Genomic DNA, 23522 nt, shown 5'->3' on the forward strand with positions numbered 1-23522 from the left:
ATAAATAGGGCCTAACATATGTGATGATATCAAATGTACTAAAGTAAAAAGAGCAAGACAGCTTACCTATCCACAGAAAAGTAGAACGGATTTCATGCTCTGTTGCTGTGCTGTCTAAAATGCTGGTCGTTCGCTCTGAAAGTAGCTATTTTCATTCTGTGCATTTTATTGCCATCTGTGTTTGTATATGTGGGGTACTTTTACAGCACAGGACTAGTTGCAAAGCAACAGAACATTGTGCAAAGGTGACAGAGATTCTGATTACACCAGACAGTACAGAGAGGCAGTGGCGGCTGCTCCCGGGAAGCAGCAATAGGGCAGGGAGGGGGGATAGGAGGGAGGAGGATTAAAAAATTACTTACCTGCCAGCCGCTGGCTGCCTGGCCACTGCTGCTTCTCCTCCATCCTCTTCTTGGCTTCTTCTGTGGAAACAGAAAGCAGAAGGCACCCGGCCTCCCAGACTCTCCATAGCCAATCACAATGCTTCAATGCAGCATAGAATTTGGTCTGAGCGCCATGGTTCGGTGCTCAGCAAAGAAATTGGAGCCTGGCTGTATTGCAGCCTGCATGGAGAACATGCAAAGTGTGCATGAATGTTTGGCCGGCCCAAGAGGGACCTCTCCCTGCTCTGAGAGCAGAGCAGATCCGCCCTGCCCTGCCCTGCCGAGACACTGCAGCAGGAGCAAATAAACTGATAATAACACAAGTTTTTACCATTTTATTTTTCCCTTAAAGGCAGTGGGGCGACGTTCGTCTGCCTTAGCGGAGGAGCCACCACCGCAGAGGGGGTGCAAAAAGATTAGAGGGAGCAGATTAATGGAGAGCACAGCCATGCATGGGGGTCATTGTAAGAAGGAACTGATTTACTGAGTGCTTGATGGCTAACTGGGTGGCACATGGATGAGATGTTCCTTGAAGAGATGAGCTTTCAGTTTAGTTTGAATCAAATGTTGAAAGAAGAGGGTGAGACAGGGAGGAGATCCTAGATTCTTGCAATGTAGCAGACGAAAGCTGATTATCATGTCTCCTATTTCCTGCACTGTTGGTCTCCACATGGCGATGTCCTGCTGCAAGTGTTGTGACCACTCGAAGGGTTTAATATAACTTTCCAGGCATTTAGAGCTGCATGAGTTTACCACCTTGAAGATACAAAATATTTTGAAAATGATGCAGGCAGGCAAATGAAGCAATTGGCAAACCTGTTGAACTATATTTATCCTTTGATTTTTCAGGCTGCCTCATGATGGGTACTCTTCTGTGGGGTCTGAGGGATTACTGGATACTGGCCAGCAGAGCTTTGCTTTAAGTGTTGTGTGACAGGACTCGTGTTTGGACAGGAGTTGTGTAGCCAGACCCTTAAAGCGAAATCTTTTTTGTCCTATGAATGGAGAATTAGTGCAGGCATCTTTCATCTTCTTCGCAACGTGGGCTCTAAAGTTGATGCTGGTTTCAATCTGGAGTCCCAGAAAATTGGTGCTTTTAAGTCAGATGGAAAACCATGACACTGCTTTACTGGGAGCCATGCCAAGAAGGTGACAAGCTATTTGAAGTTGTCAGTGTCTAGCAGGCTAAGAGGGCTTATTTCATGACCTTGGTAGATCTGTTTTCTCTAGAGTGCCTAGGAAGCTGTTATATTCACACCTAGATGAGTCTGTGACTTTTAGGTTGGAGATATCAATGTTGAAGTTGGGGTTTGTTACCGGCAGTGAATAGATTGGATGAAGGGTGATGATCTACACTGGTTATGAAGGAAGTTGCTGTAGAGGAGTCTCAAGGAGCTGAAGGGCAGCTGCTGATTGATCATTTTGGGCTTGTAGGGATGGGAGGAGGACAGTGATGCTTCCTCCTTATCTCTGAGAGTAGTTGATGTGATGGATGTTGTAGTCTTGTGGTTCCAGAACCTAATTGATAGAAGTTGTGCTGGGGAGTGCCCAGTGTGTTTGATAAATCTTGTGTGAACGTTATGCCTGGTGATGTAGTCTGGTGTATCTGCTACAACACAGACTGCAAAGTAGGTATAAATCAGTGTGAAGTAGAGGTGTACGAGCCAAGAAGAACAAGAGCTTGTCTCGAAACTGAATATCCCATTCCTTGACTCATGGATCTGATGAGCCAATAATAACGGAGCTAAGCCCAGCATTTGAGACACTGTCCTACTCGCTTCTCACACACAGAGCAGCTGAGTGCAGCCACAAAATTTCACAACCTGCTTAACTGCTTGAATATTTTCCACCGAACCCCTAATTTTTAATGCACAAGCAGAGCATGTCTGTTTAAGCTGAACAGCACTTTACTTGTGTCTTGTTATAGAGTTGCAATACTAATTTCCTGAAAAAACAATTCAGGAGAAAAGATTGGGGACAAAGAGAAAACCATCCAATATTAAAACAGAGTTCAAAGCGGGTGCAGAGGATTGGAAGCCTGAGGTGGATGAAACAGTAAAAAGTAAAGTAAAAAAAACATTGGGACAGTGGTCTGGAGATGCAAGAGCATTAACAGGGCTCAGAGTCAAGGGTTAAAGGCTTAAGAGACAAAGGATGCACTGGGTTCATAAGTAGTAAGGGAAAGGGAGCCACATCTAGCATTAAAAAATCATAAAGGAAAAATGAGAGAGGGCTTTGGCCCCACAGTTTAAAAAAGGATACTTGGTGGGTGGTAGGCTGGCAGAAAAAAAGAGAAAGCAGGAACGAGCAGGAGGATGGTTAACAAGCATTTGCAATGCAATAGATCTTGCATGTATGCAGTTTGAGCTATTGGCATTGTAAATGACAATGCCCTATATTTATGTTGTGGTTTTCAAAATATAAATAAAAAGGCATTGTTATTTACAATGCCAACTGCTTAAGCCCGCGTAAATGTGAGACCTATTGCATTGCAAATGCTTGTCTATATTGTTGTGGTTCCAGCAGCTCCTTCCAACAATAAAGTTGAACAAAAACCACAACAAAATAAAACAAGCATCGGCAAATCTAACAGTCTGTTTGCAAAAACAAGACCTATTTTCATGACCATTACTTGGTATGAATCTCGCCCACACTGCTGTCTTGCATCACTGTCTTAGGCCAGAAGGTCTGTACAGAAAGGGTGCTGAATCCAAAGTATATAAACCCAGACGTGCTGATCAACACACATACACACAGGCCTCACACACTGGCACTTAATTACAGTATCCATGTCTGTGCATACTTAGCAGATACGGACCCCACTTGGCGTATTAACGGCAGCCAGGAATGTGCCGAGGGAATAGCTGTGCCGCATTCCCATGGAAGGGGTTCAGTAATGTGGGCCTGAAATGCACACACTCGCCTGACCGCCGCCTGACGCAACCCTGGGTTATGGTCGGGGCAAATACCACCAGGGATCCGGCTGAGGCTCTGGGGGGAGGCTGTGCACGGCACACGCCTCTAGGCATGACTGTGATGTGTGACATCGCCAAGTGGAATGCTGAGGTTTGTCTGAGACTGCAGGTTAGCATGAACTTCAATCGCTGTAGGGGCTTCTTGGCTTTTCATTCTCACCAGGTCGGTAAACCAGTGTTATTAACTTGCAGGGCTTAAAGGCTGTGTCAGAACTACGAGATGATACAGTACAAGACCGTCATTGAGGTATTATTATTAAGCTCATGTGAACAGAGGGGTGTGCTTGCAGCACAGTGATGCGAGGGAAGGCTTTTATAGCATGTGGTCCACATCCTGTCCACCCATGTATTGTTTTTTCCCCGTTCATCCCCTGGCTCCTGCCAGTGTCTACAAAAAGCACCCCAATACCTTCGGCTCGAGTTTGCGCTCTAAAAAACATATTCGGCGTTTCACTTTGTGTGGCTCCCCCTGCCAACGTGTGGCTCTCGGACCGCGCTCCAAATTAATTAAATAAATTAACCAAGCGTGGTCGCTAAAGTCAGCGGACCGCGCTCCAAATTAATCAAATAAATAAACCAAGCGCGACCGCTAAACTCAGCGGACCGCGCTCTAAATTGATTAAATAAATTAACCAAGCGCGGTCGCTAAATTCAGCGGACCGCGCTCCAAATTAATCAAATAAATAAACCAAGCGCGACCGCTAAACTCAGCGGACTGCGCTCCAAATTAATTAACTATTTATATAAACAAGCACGGTGAAAGTGGCCCACGCGGCAAATCAATTAAATAAACAAGTGTGGTCCTGTAAATAACAACGTGGTCCTGCAAATAACAAAAAAAAGTGCTCACCGACTTATGGAGACTTGGGTGGATCCAGTTCGGGTGGGCGGGGCCAAAAGGTGACAGGGCGGTAACAAGGTGGGACTAAAAAGCCTCACTTACAATGGAAAGCCAGCGTTTACCATAAAGAATGACGCAGACCAATGAAAACAAACAAACAAGAAACTCCACTTCTAAAATGTTATCGATTAGAAGAAGCCTCACAGAGCATGCAGCGCATGCGCGCTGCAACGCTAGGCGAGATCTAAAAAAACGAACAACAGAAAAAACATTTCTATTTATCAAAAAGAGCTTTCATCGGTTTCCGTTCGTAAGCCTGGCAAACATCATTCAGGTGGAGTAATTAGATGAAACTAGGAATGCAGAAAGGGTTAGTCACAACAGGCATAAACCCCCATGTTCGGTTTTCACCAAAATCACAGACATGCTGCCTTCTTCCCCTCCTACAGTCCATAAGTATGCCACCCCTCAGGCCTTTCTTTGCTCACCCTCACAGCTATTAGAGCATATGCCTAGCGCTTCATATGACTGAAAAGGGCTACAGAGCGCTATGATTTTAATTGGCTCCTGGGCAACCTTTCAGCGGTGCGTGCTTGGAAGGGTGTTGGATGGAGAATTATCAGTGTGGGACATGTTGGCTGAGGTGCATGAAGTTTAGACATCATGTTAAGCAGACGGTTTGAGATGATGTTCCTATATAAACACTCAGGAACAAATATTTTGTATTACTTATAATTAACAAAAATGCCTTATTACATTACTTTGAAATCCTTAACGCAAAAACACTGCCTAAATCATTCATTAAGTATTTAAGACCAAATAAATTGTAGGAAAAAAATACCCAGATTTTTTACTAATGCGGAAATCCTAATCTGCTATCTCTCAGTAGTGGTTTGAAAGTGAAATACCCCTCTACTGAAGAAACAATCCCTGAATTCTGATGAAGGAATATTGCATTCCGAGTAACTGGAGTCCTTTTCGCGTAATCTTTGGAGCATTCGTAGGCTACATTACTACTTTAAAAAAATACTCTGTTCTACAAATCATCTAAAGAGCCATTCATGTTCATCGTCTCACTGACCAGGTTCATGGCTGAAACACCATGAGACAAGCAAGGAGTTGCTACTGCCTGCCATGAAGGTAAACCATGTGAAAAAGGAATAGAAAAAGATAAAAAAGATGGTAAAACCTCACCATCTATACATCCAGGGCCTCTTTTATGGCATTTTGTCATAGGGCAGCGCATCAAGGCACTTTGCTCCTCTAAACTCCGCCAAAGTTAAAGGGCAAGAATGCACCATACAGTGTATTCCTGTCCTTTCTGAGTGCGCTGGTGCCATTTCAGCAGCCTAGCGCCAACGTTGCATGCAGGATTGTTTTTGTGCAGAATGGGGCACCATCCTGCGCAAAAAACACCAAAGAGAGGTTTACCTCATTCAATGTTTGCGGCAGAGTGCAGTACACATGGAACGCAGAAAAATCTGGGAGAAATAGACATATTTCTCGTTACGCCTCACCTCAGGAGCCGTACAGATTTGACGCTTCCCCAGGTTTACATCACTTTGTAAATCAGGAGCAGCGTCAAATTCCATAGGTTTTGCGTGGGAAAACCCACTGTATCTCCCGTGGAACACAGTGATTTGAGCTACATCACCTTACTCGAGATTTATGAGGCCACTCAAAGCCACACAATGTGGCTTTGTGTGACTTCATAGATCTTCAGGAGAGCCCTAAATCAAGCTTGCACCACTCTACATGGTGCAAAAGTGACGCAGGGCTCTCATACATAAGCTACCCATTACATGGAATACCGATTCTTTATACAATTGGTTTGCAATATCTACCTCAGAAATCACAAAGGAGTGGAAGACTTATCTCTTCAAGAAGTACCACATTAACATAAGACAGCAGGCATAATCTTGCATAATTAGTGCATTTCACTTGTTAACTTGTTATGCAAAATTGCTCCATTAACGCTTTTACGTTACATAGTGTAATTTCCAGTCGATTTGCGTAAAACTCTATTACTGGAGCAGGAGAAGAACGAGAACAACAGAAGAAGCTGTTGTTTGCACACTTGGTTCTTTGTGCTAATGTTTAAGTGTGAAATGCTTTCTCACATCCAAAATGGAAGTGAGGACACATTTAACGTTAATATATTGCTAGATATCAGATTTGCATTCTGTGCAAGTTCACCTCGTTTTTTTTTAATTTCATGCACTTGGGCAAAAAGTAATTACGCTCATTCTTGCACCCCTATAACATTTTAGGATGATACAGAACCTCCCACTGTTACAGCTGTTGGACCAATGCACTACTCTCCTTCTCATGGACATGTTTCTATATCATCCCATTCTGTGTGATTTTTTGAACAGGCTTAGGGCCTGATTTAGAACTTGGCGAATGGGTTACTCCGTCAGAACTGTGACAGATATCCCGTCCACCAAAATATAAATCCCATAGGATGTAACGAGATTTCTATTTAGGCAAATAGAAACTCAGAAAATGATGCTTAGCCAAGGACATCGAAAAATATTGCCTCTTCTCTCGCTTCATAGAAAGACTTACCTTTTATATGTTTGTTTAAAAGGCACCTTTCGTTTGACTAAACGTCGATTTCTAAGGGATGTACCATCTGCGCATTGAGAAAATTTTCATTTAATGTGGTTAAGTTCACTGGACTGTGGATGTGCTGAAAACAAGGAATCACTCCAAGAAACACCGCAGACCTGGATAATGAATCTCTAAAGTATGCCAAAATGATTATAACGGGAACTGATCTTCATGTCCATGAAGGATACGCTATAAATGTATCTTAAAATTATATATTTAATCCTCAACTATTTTACATATTTCTACATTTATAGTTCCATCTTGTAATATTGATATATTTGAATATATATATTCCACACGTAACAGGATACCAGGATAGGAAAAATCCACGAGCCCGCTCAATCAGGTTTGTAAGGTTTTATTCTTTGTTGACAAAGGACTGCGTTTCGACCGCGTCCGTGGTCTTGGTCACCTGAAGGATACGCTATAAATGTATCTTACAATTATATAATTAATCCTCCTTAACTATTTTACATATTCCTACATTTATAGTTCCATCATGTAATATTTATATATTTGAATATGACCAAGAGCTGTCTAGCTCGAAACGCGTCTTTTTGTGCCCGAAAATAAATCAAAATTGAAGCACCTTGGATCGGCGTGGCTCGTTGCTTATATATATATGATTCTTCTTTTCTTTTCTGTACTCCTTTCTCTTTTTTCTTTTAGTTGAAGTAGCATTTCTGAGGACTGTTCGTAGTTTCTAGCAATGTCCTCTTTATTCTGTTATCATAACATTTTTGGTGTAATTGCTTTCTTGTGATAAGGCACCAAGGGTCTCATTTACAATCTTTTGACGTAGGACAGCACCACAAGACTTCCTGCTGAGCTGCCCTACGTCAAAACAAATAGGCAGGAATGCGCCGTATTGTCCAGATATGGCACATTCCTGTCTCCCCTGCACTGGCGCACAAATGGCAGCCATGTGCCAACACAGGTACCCTTGTGCCATGGTGCAAGGGTGTCTGCGTTTTAGGTGTGATTGTTTTTGCCCAGGAAGGAACACCTTCCTGCACAAAAACAATAAATGGAGGTAATTTCCTCTTTCAATGTGTGCTACAGAATGCAGAACACACAGAAAGAGGAACAAACTAGGAGAAATAATGTTATTTCTCCATGTTGTGCCTCCCCTATGCCGCTTCTGTGGAGGCGCAGGCTTTTGAAGTATTCCCAGGTTGACAAAATCTCATCAATCTGGAATGTGTCAAACATCATCGGAGTTACATGGGAACACCTACCGTAACGCCCATGGCATGCCTCCCAATGGCAGGGTGAGGCAATGCAGCGGCTTGCTCTGCATTGCCTCAGTCCATATCTACAGGGCCATGAAAACAAAGCAAGGTGGCTGTGAGTGGCCTTGTATATATGGCGCTGCAGTGTGCGCCTCTGGACCATGACTAAAAGTTATGTTCCAGCAGTGCACGGGCCTTGTAAATGAGATCCTGAATTTCTAGTCACTCCAGTTTCTTAATATAGTCCCATTTGCCTATTTTTATTTATTTGTGGCTTTATAGGAAACAGACCAGACCCAAATGGCTACACACTTCTAATCTATTTCCCAACGTTACTTTTCTTTCATGTTTTGTAGTCAGTATAACACGACATTTGTACATTTTCTTCCTCATCGATCACATATTTTGATGTTTTTAAGTTTGACTAATTTATCCTTTTGCTAAAACTCGAAATACAATCATTAAAACTTGAAACGTGATCAGTTCTACATTCACCACTTCCACTCCTTCTAATAAATGCAAAATGGCAGCCTGAAGTCCTGTGATCAAGGGCAGGTTTCTTCCCAGGGACTATTTGGGGAAGTAGGCCTCTGCCAGGGGAGGAGAGTGGGGGGCTGCTGGCAGTGCATGCTCTCTCCTCAATTCTGAGAGCTGAAATTCTGAGATTCCAGAAGGACGCCATCACATTCCCAGAGCGTTGCATCAGTCCAAGATGAAAAACTGACCCTAGATAACAAGGTCTCCCATTCTGAAAGCAGATGCTTAATGCTCACCAGTGATTTATATTTTACTGCTACTGGCTCTTCAACGTTAAGCCCCTAAATGGAAAAGTGAAAACAGTATTATGCTACTGACTTTCCTCCCTCTGCGCGTAGCTGTAGCTGAATGTTCAGCCTTTACCCTAGCTGGACATACGCTCCTCTGTGTGCAGCCATTCACTGATCATGACTTTTCAATTCGTCTCCAACCATCAAACAGTTTGTAAAATAATCTGTCAGGGTCGGCTGACTAGTCTGGCTTCCACCTCAGGCCTCTTCATTCCAACACCCTCCACTTCCTGTCTCTTTATCTCAAGCGTGCAGGTTCTTTTTTTTCAATCCTGCTTTCTCCCTTTGTTGCTGTTTTTCTTATCTCCAATGATGAAAAAAGAAGCCCCTATGGCAAAAACAAATGCCCTCCATCACTGGTACAAATTATTAGAGCGCCATTGGTGGCCTTCAGTCACACAGCGTGGAGCAGGAATGTCTTTGTGACAATAAGATATGGAGTATTATATTTTGGGGAGGGATACACAAAATAGAAACCTCAAAATGTGCAGATGGAAGCCTATGCGTTGCAATGATGTATGACACACCGGGTTCGCAAATATCACATATATGCATTGCCTGTAACATTCTTAATTTGCCACCATAAATATATGCAATTTACATGCATTTGACAGCATTTAGAATTTCAGCTTTGTGGAAAATGCATGCATAGGATTTGTAAATTTACGATTCTTCAATCAAAAACTTTTTGGGGTGGGGTGTGTGTCTGTGTATGTGTGTGTATCAAACTATATAAAATATTATTGCTGGACAGGATGAATAAACATGTGTACCGCGTGACATTCATCTGAGCTTTGCAGCAGATGCACTGAAGGCTCATAGATCCTGCCAGGCAGGATAGCATATTTTGAAAATGTACAAATATTGTGTTATACTGTATCTCTAAATAGGTTGCAACTTTACAAAATGCATAATCATAAATTCAGGAGAAGACATTTGAATCAGAATAGTGCATTTCAGGGGGCGTGGCTTGGACGCCGAACAAGATGGCCGCCTGAGACCGGAGCTCTCCCGCGCCGCGGCGGACTTTTCATCTCTTTGCCGCTATCCGCGACCATTTCGGCGGATTTCTTGTGGCTCCTGTAAGCGGATGACTTCGTGCTGAGGATGTGACTGCCAGACTTCGTTTTCCTGCAGTTTTTCGCCCATTCATGCCTCTCGATGTAAGTCCCTCAGCGCGACCGCCATTTTGTAATATGCGCGATGTGTGCGCGTCGCTGAGGTGACTGCAGACATGCTCTTCCTGTTCTTCCTCCAGACACTGGACATTATTCTTAGCAACTAAGGACCTCTCCTTTGTGTTTTGCGCCCTGTCAGTGCGCTATGTTTGCAAATTACTCCTCATGTCGACGCTGCTTCCTGAGTGACCTCTGCCTTCATGCTCCCCTCGCAGGCTATCACATGCGCTGTGCTCTTCCTTGATAACTTACTTCAGTCTCAAGGCGTAAGACTCATACCATCCTCATTGCGTCTTCGTGCTGGTTTTTTGTTGCAATTATGTTCACCAAGTCTTAGTGCGCATGGCTTTCGCGCCCACTGGTGATCTCCTTGTTATTACTGGAAACACTCTTTAACTCCTGTTTGCATTACCTCTGGGTCCGGGGTTTCTTCATGATTTTTCCTGGTGTCCTTCACTGCTCCTGCTGACTGCTGGGCTCTTCAGACCGGACATATTGACATTCTTTGCTTTTTGAGTGCAGGTCGTTGTGTTGGTTTACCTCTTTGCCTTCCTGTCACTGGCACGTTCAGGCTTCTATGGGCAAGCTACGCAACCCAAAGTTTGTCTTTGTGCCCTCGAAGACTCCACCTTCCTCCGCCTCTTCCTCAACAGCAGGTCATTCTTCTCATCCTCCTCCCACAGACCAAATGGTGACAATATCCTCCACCCGTTCTTCTCCATCACAACCTACCTCCAGCAAGTCTTCTCCTTCTGCCTCCTTACCTAAGCGCTTGAAGCAGGACTCCTCTCCTCCTCTATCTGACTCATCTCCATCAACTATATCTATGGAGTTGATACTTGAGGAGATTCGCGCTTTGCGCCCGTTCATGGAGGAGACTAATACTAAGATGCAGCTTTTTGAGGCTAAATGATCAACTATGGAAGCTCGTGTTTCTTCTGTGGAGCAGCAGGTTCCAGAGATTCAGTCAAACTCTCAACGCATCTCCTCTCTGGAAAAGTCTCTTCTCGCCCTTCAACAGCACACTGAAGATTTGGAAAACAGGAATAGGAGGAACTACCTACGCGTTTATGGCCTGCCGGAATCCTTGGAAGGAGATGATCCTGTTACGTTTTTCTCCTCTTTCCTTCTGAAACTCCTGGACCTTCCCGCTACTACCTCTCTCAGTATCCAACGAGCCCATAGACTTGGCCCTCGCTCCTCCTCCTCAACCAAACCGCGAGGGGTCATCATCCTCTTCCTCAAGTTTACTGATCTCCTTCTGGTCCTCTCTACAGCTCGAGCGAGGCGCCAAGTGTCCTGGATGGGTCAGAGAGTTTTTCTCTCTCAGGATGTCTCTAATGTCACTACTGCCAGAAGAAAGGAATTCTTGTCTCTTCGTGCTCCTCTGCGCTCTATTGGGGCTAGATATGGCCTCTTTCACCCCTGTACCTTCAAGGTAACTCATCAAAACAACACCTGGACTTTCCAAGATCCAGCTGAACTCAAGAATTTTATTCACATTCAGACCAATGCTGGCATGGATACATCCAATCCTACTACTGGTTGATTATTTATCTGTTTTGTTTTTCTCCTTGCAGGTTTTTGCTGAAATATTCTCTCCTTGGTTTGATTCTTCTCCTGCTTGATGTCATTATATAGTGGTTGTTGTCTGGGTTTTCTGTTTTACATATAATGTCTGCTTTTGTGCTGTTTATCTTACCATGACTTGTGTATAACACGTTTCTTTTTCCCTCCCTTAGATTATTCGATAAACCCTTTTGTATCCCTCTCCGTCTCATACGATTCGTCTTCCTCATATCCCGTCCTGGTGCGGTGTGTTGCTCTCCGGCTTAGGAGGCCGTTCTTGTCGAATCCTCCCATACCCCATCGTCATCTCGTCATCTTGTCATCTCCCTTCCCCCTTCAGGTATGTTTTCCTCAGTCATCCGTTTTGGATATGTACTGTCTCTTCTTCTACTTCTTTTTTCTTCCCTCTTCCCCTCTTTCCTTTTTCTTTGCTCTTTTCTTACTGTATCTCCTGACTTTCTCTTGTCTTGCTCTTTTCTCTCATTCATTTGTTGTTGTCCTTTATGGCGTTCTTGGTTTTATGCCTTTTCTGTGTTCCTTGCACATCTTATTGTTATTTAATTCAAAGTTATATCATGGAATGTGAAAGGTTTCGTTAGCCCTATTAAACGACAGAGAGTGCTTTCCCATCTAGCCTCTTATACTCCTGATTTAGTTCTTTTACAGGAAACTCATCTTTCTGAGGCGGAGTCTCTTAAACTAAAGAGAGGCTGGGTGGGAACGGTTTTATTCTCTCCTACATCTAATAAAAAGAATGGTGTGGCCATTTTGTGTCACAAGAAACTCAAATGTAAAGTTCTTTCTCAAGAGAATGATACTGATGGCCGTTGGGTCTTAGTTAAGCTGTTAATCAATTCTGTATCCTTGACTGTTTTTAATGTTTATGGTCCCACTCATCCCGATTGTAATTTTTGGCCTCTAATAACTTCTAAATGTTTTCAATACAGTGATTCCCTGTTCATTTTGGGGGGGGGATTGTAATCAAATTGTTGACCCGTTTCTTGATCGCAAATCCTCTGCCTGCTTTACCCCCCACAAATCACATACGCAATTCCTTGACACTATTTCTAAATCTCACCTCCTTGACTCATGGAGACTGTCCCACCCTGACTCTCTGGACTATTCCTTCTTTTCACCTCCTCATGCCTCTTTCTCTCGGATTGACTACATCTTCCTTTCTCAGTCTCTTTCTCAAAATCTTCTATCCTCGTCTATAGAGCCGATAGTTATCTCAGACCATGCTCCCATTGTCACAGTTCTTGATCTTCTCCCTCCTCATCCCAAATCTTCTCGTTGGCGTTTCAATAACTCTCTTCTCCTGGATCCCCTCTTTTCGTCTTCTTTTCTTTCTTTTGCTACGGAATTTTTTCTACTTAATTCTGATCCCTCTTTAGCCCCTCATGTTATTTGGGACTCTTTTAAGGCTACCGCTCGCGGTTTTGTGATTGATTTTGTCTCAAAGAAAAAGAAGTGTTACCTTAAGAAACAGAAAGACCTGCTCTACCATATTAAATCCCTGGAGCATAAATTCTACACTTCTTCTACTAAAACGGTTTTACCAGACCTTATACGCGCCAAACTCGATTTTAACAAAACCACTACTGATAATGCGTCTTCAATATTACTTCGGAGCAGTGCCCGCTACTACGGAGGTCGCAACAAATCAGGTAAACTTTTGGCCAACTACCTTAAGTCTCGCAAGGAGCGTAATTCGATTGATTCGATTTATTCCACCGATAATCTTCTCTTGCATAAGGAGCAGGATATACTCACCCAATTTCAATGTTTCTACCAATCTCTTTATACTCCTGAGTCCCCCCCTTCGGCTTCTCTTATTCAATCCTACTTGGATAAAATTCCTGCCCCCTCCACTTCTCATCTTAACTTCCCTGATCTTGAACTTGATCTCTCTATTACCGAACTGGATAGCGCCTTAACGTCTCTAACTAAAGGTAAATCTCCGGGTCCGGATGGTTTCTCTGTGGAATTTTATCTGCATTTTTCAGATCTTCTGCTTCCTAAACTTCTCTCCCTCTTCCAATCCTTCTTTACCTCTGGCACAGCTGCTGGTACTTTTCACGAGGCTACGATCTGCCTTATACCTAAAGAGGGTCGCGACCCCCAATTTTGTAAAAATTACCGCCCAATATCCCTTGTTAATGTAGACTATAAATTATTTGCTAAACTTCTTGCCCTGCGCTTGGATCCTCTCCTCCCGCATCTCATAGGTAAGGAACAGTGTGGATTTGTAAAGGGCAGGCTTACTTCGGATAATTCCCGCCTTTTCCTCAATGTTCTAAATAAAGTACCTTCTCTCAACATCTCTTTAGCCGCCATATCGGTTGATGCTGAGAAAGCTTTTGATAGAGTAGATTGGTCCTTTCTGTTTGCCTCCTTGCGCTGGCACGGTTTTGGCCCTAATTTTATTTCTCTTGTTTCCTTACTTTATTCTGCCCCTAAGGCGTCTGTTTTAGTTAATGGTCAACTATCCCCCTATTTTCCCTTACAGCGCGGCGTCCGTCAGGGTTGCCCTTTGTCCCCTCTACTTTTTGTTCTAGCCTTAGAGCCATTCCTTACGTCTATTAGAAATAACATTTCTATTTCTGGCTTCCCTTATGACAAGATTCATTTGAAACTCTCTGCGTATGCAGATGACATTCTTTTGTTTATTTCTGATCCTGACCAACCCATTCCGGCCTTACTACTTGAGTTTAACTCCTTTTCCCAAGTTTCTGGTTACAAGATTAACTCTGATAAAACTGAGATTCTTCCTCTTACCAAATGTTGTCTCCCTCATCAGTTTTCGACCACTGGCTTTGCATGGAATTCCTCTAAAATTAAGTACCTTGGAATTTGGTTCTCTAGCTCCATCTCTTCATCTATTCGGTTGAACATGTCTGCTGTATTATCCCGTATTGATAAGTTGTTCTCTTCTTGGAATCCTCTCTTTCTCTCATGGTGGGGTCGGCTGGATTCGATCAAAATGATGATATCTCCCATTCTTATATACATCTTTTCCATGCTCCCCATTCATATCCCTGATATCTATTTTAAACGCATCGATTCCTGTCTCTCTAAGTTTCTATGGAATCATAAAAAATCGAGAGTTGCTCTAGTTGCTCTTCGTAAACCGAAATCCAATGGCGGAGTCAATTTTCCGGATTTCCGTCTCTATCATAAATCTTTTTCTCTCCGTCAGGCTTCTAATTGGCTTGTTCTCGCACCCTCCCCTCTTGCTCCTCTTTGGCTCTCTATTGAACGCTCACTCCTCTCTCCTTTCTCTCTATCTGAAATTGTACATTTCTCTGCTAAGAACTTAACCACTCCTCTACCCCTGTTCAAGCACACTTCCTCTCTTTTACATGCTCTGGTCCGTCCTGATCCGGTTTCTCGTGAATCCTTTTTGGCCTCCCCTATCTGGTACAATTCGCTTATTCTCCTCAATAATCGTCCTATTTGTTGGACTGTGTGGAGATCAAAGGGTCTGATGTGGGTTAACCAACTTTTCGATGGTCTTCTTCCATGTTCTTTTCCTCGATTCCGACTTCTGTTTCATTGCCCCCAGTCTTTTTTCCGCAGATTCACTGTCCTCATGGCCATCATACTTGATGTTTATTATTCACTTCCCCTGTCATCCTCTCCCGTATCTCATTCCCCACTTCTTCAGATCTTGTCTACTCTCCCTAAAGCCTCTCTTATCTATAAATTCTTCTCCTCCCCCAATCCGACCCGCCCGAAATCTAAATTGGAACTTGCTTGGGAGCTGGATCTGGGCTGTGACTGGCCTATAGCTGTTTGGGACAAAGTTTGGGCCAGGTCTTTAAAAATTTCCCGTTCCGCTTCACTAACTCAATCTATGTTCTTTCTATAACATAGACTCTATCTCTCTCCTGTTTCTATTTCTCGCTTTTCTCCTGATAAGGACTCTACCTGTTGGACCTGTTCTGCCCCTAATGCTGATCTTTTTCATTTACTTTTTCTGTGCCCTTCTGTTCTCGCACTTTGGGATCAGGTGTGGTCTTATGTCTCTCGTCTATTTTCTATCTCTATTCCATACTCTATCCCTCTGCTTTTTTTAGGTAGTATTTCTGACACTCTCGATATTTCTTCTCACTCCTCTGGTCTATTAGATCTTATGTTGGCTCTGGCTTTCCAACACATTTCTTCTAACTGGAAGGATCTCTCTAAGCTCTCTATACAATGTTGGTGGAATTCTCTCTGTCACTATCATAGGCTCGATGTCCGTTTTGCCGCTGCCTCCACTCCTACCCTCAATAGAGATTTATTCTGGTTGCCTCTCACAACATATCTTGACCGCATGGCTCTGAAATCTATCTCTCCTTTATCCTCTGAGAATTTTAAACCCCCATAAGTGACTCTTCCTCTGTCCTTCTTCCTCTTCTTCTCCTTTTACCCTTCTTGTATCTTTTACATTTGCATTTGTCTTTCCTGCCTTTCACCTATTCCCTATCCTTGGCTTTTTTGCTGTTTCTATTCTACCTAGTCTTTGTCTGATCTCGTTATCTATTCTTCTCCTAACGCCTCATATTTACCTTTTTCTTTCTCCTTTCCCTTCCTTCCCTTCTCCTCCTTTTTTCTCCTCTTTCCCCCTTTTCTTCCTGGTTGCCTTTAAAATTTTTTACAAAATGCTTTTTAATCTTCCTTCAGGTTTCTTATGTTAACACATGATGATCCTCTATTTTTCCTCTTTTTGATTCTATATGGACAATGTTCTTTATATGATCTGTATTTTGTTGTTCACTATACTTTTCTTCAATAAAGCATTTCAAACATAAAAGAATAGTGCATTTCAGAAAGAGATAAAAGACTTAATGGTCTGCATTTATAAAGATACTACTCGTAACTCCCTTTGTGAATAGCAATCGTAACCTTACACAAAACTGTATGTTTACCTTGAAAATCAGGCCCTGTGTGTTCATTTTTTGATAAATGTTGTTAACAATGTTGCTGATCACATTGTGTGCAACTGAAAGCCTCTGTTATGTAAAGCTCCAGAGGTGGACTGGCCTACAGGGCCACCAGGCAATGCCTGAAGAGCTAGTTTGACAGGTCAGAGTTTGGGCCGTTTTCTGGGCTGTTTGTGGACCTGTTTTGTGGACTGTGTGGCTCTTTTTAGATCGAGCCTAGGCAGCACCCATGTCCTGTCTGGAAGACCTGCTGTATTCCATACAAGACTGTGCTCCCGTCTGCAGCCTTCCCATTGGCTCAATGCACTGTCGCTCTTCTTTGCTGCCTCCCAAGTGGTTCCCTTAGGGATACCTCACTTCTGTTTTTCTCAGAAGAGCACCACCTAAGTACAGTTTCTTTCCACTAGCAGTATTTATGTGTTGTTGGTACGAACTCTTCTTTTCTAATTGTTGCAGCGCTGCACACTGCACTTTAAGTATGGCAGCCAAACCTTTCTTTTGTTGTGGAACGCATGACCATTATTGTGAACATAATATCATGTTACCTGTCGTTTGTTCTGCTCACACAGTGGATACAGCAGGGCATGTGCTTTGCTCACGTTGCCATTGTATCGCAACACTTTCACACACAACCAGCCCCCCCCCCACCCTCTGCATTTGCATCATCGGGCATCCAGCCCCCCAATATGTAGTTTACTCCTTGTCTGTGTAAATCACTTAGGGGCATATTAACAAGCCAGGCGATACAAATATCGCCGCTTTAGCGGCAGAAAACTGCCGCTAAAACGGCGATAATGGGCTTGATAATATGCTCTATGGAATTCCAATTGAAGCCCATGTTAGATGTCCTTCACATCTAACATGGGCTTCAATTGGAATTCCATAGAGCATATTATCAAGCCCATTATCGCCGTTTCAGCAGCAATTTTCTGCCGCTAAAGCAGCGATAATTTTAACGCCGTGTCTTGATAATATGCCCCCTAATCTCCCCATGCCTTCCGTTCTTCTCCCCCAAAACTTCCCACGCGTCGCTGTTTGTCATACTGAACACCTCCTCCACTGACCCTGCTTTAACTATTTTCGCCCTCATAAATCTTTTTATTTCCTGGTCCTCGTTATTATTCTTTTTGTGCCACTAGCACCAGTGGCGAAATGAAAGTTGAAGGGGCCCCCTTGCAAGGCACACAGAGGGGCACCCGCTTAAATCCGGAGCTCTCCGGCGTGAGTACAGTGCTGAGGGGGTCCCCTGCAGCTCGGCCCCCCCCTGAACTGCGGGGGGGGGGATGCGGTGGTCTGTGCTACGCCCCTGATTAGCACAGAAGAGACTTAAGCTGCGTTGATGAAGAGCGGCAGGGAAGCATTATCTTTGGCGCTTTAAACCGCCCAGTACCATCCGGCATGTATACAATAGGCAGGTTTACAAATAAGTTAGATCTGTTGGCGAATGCTCAGTTGCACTGTGGGCACAAGAAGGACTTTGATCCTGCAGGAAGGAAGACTGAGGTTAGAGAAATAAGCAGTGCTTCCAAATAAGACAGCCTTGAATTCAATTTTATTCATTCTATGTGGAGAGTTCTCTTTTTATTTTTTACACAGAGCGAGGGTACGCATAAGAAGGGGTGAAGTGGACACAGCCTTATGACATGGGCGTGGCAGCTTTTAATATTGGTAAATTCAATGTCCCAATCCTATGGTTTTAGCAAGAGAATTAACACTGACCTATTTAAGCGAGGATGTTGTGCAGCGTAAAGCACCACACCGCCCATATGCTGCTATGTCGTGTGATTTTCTCCCGCACAAGTATCCACTATCCTCAACCTCCTGTGTGCTTTTGTTTCCCAATCCTGTCTTTTTTTGCTCCAACCCGTCCCCTCAACTGCCCTGGTTTCATGTCTTCCCAGTCCCTGCAGACCATTCCAGACATCATTTAATTTTATTTTTTAAAGCTCTGTCAGCTTTGCCAATGGTCTCATGGACGAGAGCTAGTCACTTTGGTAATATGCTGTGCTCTATTACTGGCAAGAATTTAATTTCTTCTTCACATGCTCACTTTTTTACAGCAGCTGAGCTAAAAAAAAAAAATGTACGTTATTACAGGTAACTGAAACCATGGTATAAATGTGTTTTTCTTGAAATATTTTGAATGGCAAAATAAATTATCAAGGCAGATAAAGGCACATGCGGCACAAAATACTGAACAATTTGTTTTACCATGTTATTAAAGGTAATACAATAATCGTCCCCTTAAAGTCCAAATCACCAGCTCTGGCTGTCCTATACCCACTGATGGTGGTTTAGACAAACCCAGCTAGGCAATCACTGAGACCAATGAATGTACTAGGCACATGTAATTACATGAATGCACACAGAACGTTACTGTTGCATGCAATATAGAAAGCTGACTAGCCCTGGAGCTGTCTGATAATGGGAATGACAGCTTTTTGTTTCTTCCCTTCAAAAATAGCTGTCGGAACATGTACTGCAAAATATCAGTTTTTGATTATGTAATGTTAAGAGTGTGTTTTAACACCAGATTTGTGTTTCCAAATAAAAAATTGGAAAACCGTAACAACAGTTATAACAATGTTTATTTCTGTTAAACAATGGCAGCTCCTCCGATTAGGCAGAGGAGCGTCGCCCCACTGCTTCGCAGCAGTGAAGTAAAGGAAACATAAAATTATAATAATAACTTGCATTATTTTCATTTTATATTTCATTTTCCTGCAGCTTTGAGTTTGGGGAGGGATTGCTCCCGCGACAGAGGAGCAGGGGGGGAGTGGGTTGCCCACTTCTAAGTGCACATGACTGTTTGGCCGGCCCTCTTGGGCCTGCCAAACCCTCCTGTGCACTTCGCATCTTCTCCGTGCAGGGAGAACATGCTCAGGCCCCCATTCCCTGGCTCAGTGCCGATCCTCCGCACTCAGACCAATCACAACACTGCATTGCAGAGTTGCAATTGGCTGGGAGCCAGGTGCTTCCTGCATCCTGCTGCGGGACCAGAGTCGGGAAGAAGAGGACGGAGGAGAGGCAGCGGCCGGCTGACACAGGTAAGTTTTTTTTAAACGTTTTTCGCCAACCCCCTGCCCCCACCCCACTACCGGAGTTCAGTAGCAGCCGCTACTGCTGTTAATGTGAACTGCTGTGTTTCTTAAGAAGACGGAGACTAATGTTGAGTAAAGAATGCAGCTTTATTAAGGAAGTTAAGACAACATAGGTCAGTACCAGAATTTGCTTTTGTTATCCCTAGGTCTCAGTGCATTTTACCACTGCTACATAGCTGCCAAGGTATTAAATTGCTCATATCTGACATCTCCATGGTTTCAGAGCACTTAGAAGTGACATTTAACAGTTAAAATATATGACGCTTAGAGTGACACTTGATCGCAAGTAAATCCAAGCAATAAGGTGCATGGAAAGAGATAAATATAATAAATTACAACTTTTGTGCTATAAGCAGCTCTTAAGTTATCTTAACATTGCTAAAAACTCCTGAAATGCAAGTTTAATGCTTAGTTTACAATAAACACCAAATATATGCAACTTTTATTGCAGCCTCTGTTATACTATGCATAATACAATTTTAAAACAATGTGCATATTCACAGTGCTTTCAGTCCCATACTTGTATCTTCCAGCACTATAATACAGAAGTCGCTATCCACCACTGCGCCAACAAGGACAAAATTCAGTGATTGCATTAACCAACTAAGGTTTCATAACATTCATACAAAATGATTTAACTCCATAACACATATTCTCAACCTACATAATCCCAGTACACTTAATAACATTTAATTACTATCCACACAATTCCACTGCACACCATGCCACATATTTCCACTACACAACTTCACACCACAAAATTCCACAGCAAACTATTCCAATCCAGCACATCCCTCCCTTACAATTCCACCAACCCTGTCAACTCCCCCTACACACCCACTTACTCTCTCATCTCATCTTTCCCTCACACTGCCACTACCCCTTCTCATTTCACGGTCCCACTGCCCTCTCATCCCTGCCATACACTCCCTGTCCCCTCTCTATAGTGCCAGCTCACACATGCTGCCTTCCTGTTCCTCCTCACACTGTGCACTGGTCCGCCTCCACCTAGCCCACTCTAGGTGCCCCTCCAAGCTGTCCGCTATCTCTCTCTCTCTCTCTCTCTCTCTCTCTCTCTCTCTCTCTCTCTCATACTCTCTCTCACCCCTTTCTCTCACTCTCTCATGCAGTCTTCCCACTTATCTCATGTTCTTTACTTCAGTTCTTCAAGCACAAATTCTTTCCAGTGCCATTTCATGGGTTTCCATCCCTCAGACCACGCTCTCCGCTACGTCTTATGGTGTCTCCCGCATACACAGGTCTTCCCTCTTAATGCATCTGTAGGCTGCTCTCCTCTTCTTTCTCTCTTTCTCACACACTCTTTCTGCTCCTCTGTCTCGAGTTTATCCACCACTTCCTATACAAGCTACCTATTCCTCTCTATCTTCCTTTCTATCTATTTTCTGCAGCTCTCACTGCTATCTATTCACTATGCTACATAATTTCACTATACTAATACACTCCACACAATGCCACCCTACACAATTCCACAACTAACATTTCCAATACAACCCACATAATTCCTCTCCACACCACATAGATCCACTACACTCCAAACCAAAGCACATAGATAAAAACATTCTCATTTAAAGTGCCATTATCTCTAACTATACCAATGCAAGACCTATTGAATTGCAAATGCTTGTTTACCCTTGATTTCTCTTATGTTACTACAAACATTGCATGCAGCAAGTTAAGATCCATGCAGTCTCCCATACCTTGCAAAACACACAGGGGCTTATTTACAAGCCCCTAGTGCAGCCGGTGCGTCACGTTGCGTGATGCACCGGCTGCGCAACCTGCTGCATGATATTATCAGCGTTACAACAAACAAATGATGGACGGAATGCTGACAATGCAGACATTCTCCCCCAGTCAAGAGATCTGGGTTAAATTCATCGTTCTTTTGCCCACTACACCACCCCAGTTTAGACATGGCCATATGCAAATCAGTCTTGACCCTGTGCCTCATGGGAACAGTCCAGCCCGAACTGCCAAGCCATGTCTTCACTGGACCGGAATCAAGCATCCTAGGACCGGTTTCTGGCTATCAGCCGTCATCAGCCAGGATAGCTTGACTCCAGTGGCTTAGTGAGCACGGGTCCCATGTCTGGGAATACCCATCCCACTTAGGGCGAAAAGCGTTACAACAAACAAATGATGGACGGAATGCTGACAATGCAGACATTCTCCCCCAGTCAAGAGATCTGGGTTAAATCCATCGTTCTTTTGCCCACTACATAACCCCAGTTTAGACATGGCCATATGCAAATCAGTCTTGACCCTGTGCCTCATGGGAACAGTCCAGCCCGAACTGCCAAGCCATGTCTTCACTGGACCGGAATCAAGCATCCTAGGACCGGTTTCTGGCTATCAGCCGTCATCAGCCAGGATAGCTTGACACCAGTGGCGTAGTGAGCACACGTAAAGCCATCCTGCGTGGCTTTACATTTGCTTATAAATATCACCCCTTTTCACGCAACACTTTGCGTGATATAGGTGTTGCTGTGGGTGTTCCCACGCAGCACCCATGTCCACTGATGCATTTCCAAGTTTATGAGCAATCGTAAACCTGGAAATGCTTCAGAATGCTACGCCACCCCCAGGGGTGTCCACTCTCCATTGCAGTCAGCCTGAACTAGTGACTTTTCCCTGTCCAGCGTCACCAGGAAACCACAATTGGCCCTTTGTGCTTTAGGCACTATTTTCACTCGAAGCTTTAAAATTGCATATCTCTGGTTCTACCAATTGGATCTTTGAAGTGTGGCTCTCAAATAGTTTATTAAATTTTACTCTATTTTTCTATATTTGTGTGGGATATTTATTTATGTATTTTCTTTTTAGTACTGTTTGAAGTGCTGCATAAATACTTTACACATTCCCTCTAAATTAAGCCTGATTGATTTGTTGCAAGCTACCAGAGGGTTGAGCACATGTTCTTTTTGGGTTTCATAAGTGTTTCACCCTGACAGGAATTGTGGTTGCTGCTTGAGTACAGTTTCACCCCAACTAGCTACCCAATTTCCTACACATTCATTAAAAAAATTAATACTATACAATTATTATGTAAAAGTACAAGAACATAAAACCCATAATAAATATAAAAATTATTAAAACAAATGAATAGTTTACATAATCAATATTCTAACTAATTAACAGTAAAACAACTAATTACCTGTTAAATAATTTGCAAATAAATTAAATGACATAACTAATAATTCTGTAAAAAAACTAAATGTATCAAATGAACTATTTGTAAACAATTATAAAATCTATATTATAAAAATCTTCCCACCTTATTCCTCCTACAAACCGACAAACCTACAAATAAATTCAAATTCAAATAAAATCAAAAATATTTGTCTAAATATATTCCCAAAGCACAAATGCAATAAACTTTTCCAAAATAAATTACACATAATTAACATTAAAATATTAACAGCTCGTCAAACAAAAAGTAGCAAAGAAAAAAACTAAATAAATAATATATATATGTGTATATATATGTGTATATAGATATATATGTATGTATCTACTGGCAAGAACAGTGTAATTTTCTTGGATGTGGAGGTATTCATTAAGAACAATAAAATCTGTAGTAAAATACATCGGAAACCCACTGCCAGCAACAGTATGTTCTATGCAAACAGTGGGCACCCACAACATCTAAAGTGGAGCATACCGTAAAGACCAATGCTGCATGTAAAAGAAACTGTTCAGAAGAAGACGATGTAGAACAACAACTAGAAGAGATGAGTGCCCGCTTCTTGGAAAGAGGATACCCTCTTGAAGTAATTAGAACTGCAAGAACAAAAGCTATTCTGAAAACACGAGAATGTTTATTGACCTCTCAGCAAGAAGATCTGCCAGAACAT

At 42.9% G+C, this 23522-nt stretch overlaps 1 protein-coding gene across 1 annotated transcript in view; it reads right to left on the reverse strand.

The window, feature by feature from the left end:
- The window catches only part of ESR1 (estrogen receptor 1), a 1483571-nt gene that overhangs the window by 597632 nt on the left and 862417 nt on the right, over positions 1 to 23522 (reverse strand). The window lies entirely within an intron of this gene.

The sequence above is a fragment of the Triturus cristatus genome, chromosome 6, assembly GCF_964204655.1.
Source record: "Triturus cristatus chromosome 6, aTriCri1.1, whole genome shotgun sequence".
NCBI lineage: Eukaryota > Metazoa > Chordata > Amphibia > Caudata > Salamandridae > Triturus > Triturus cristatus.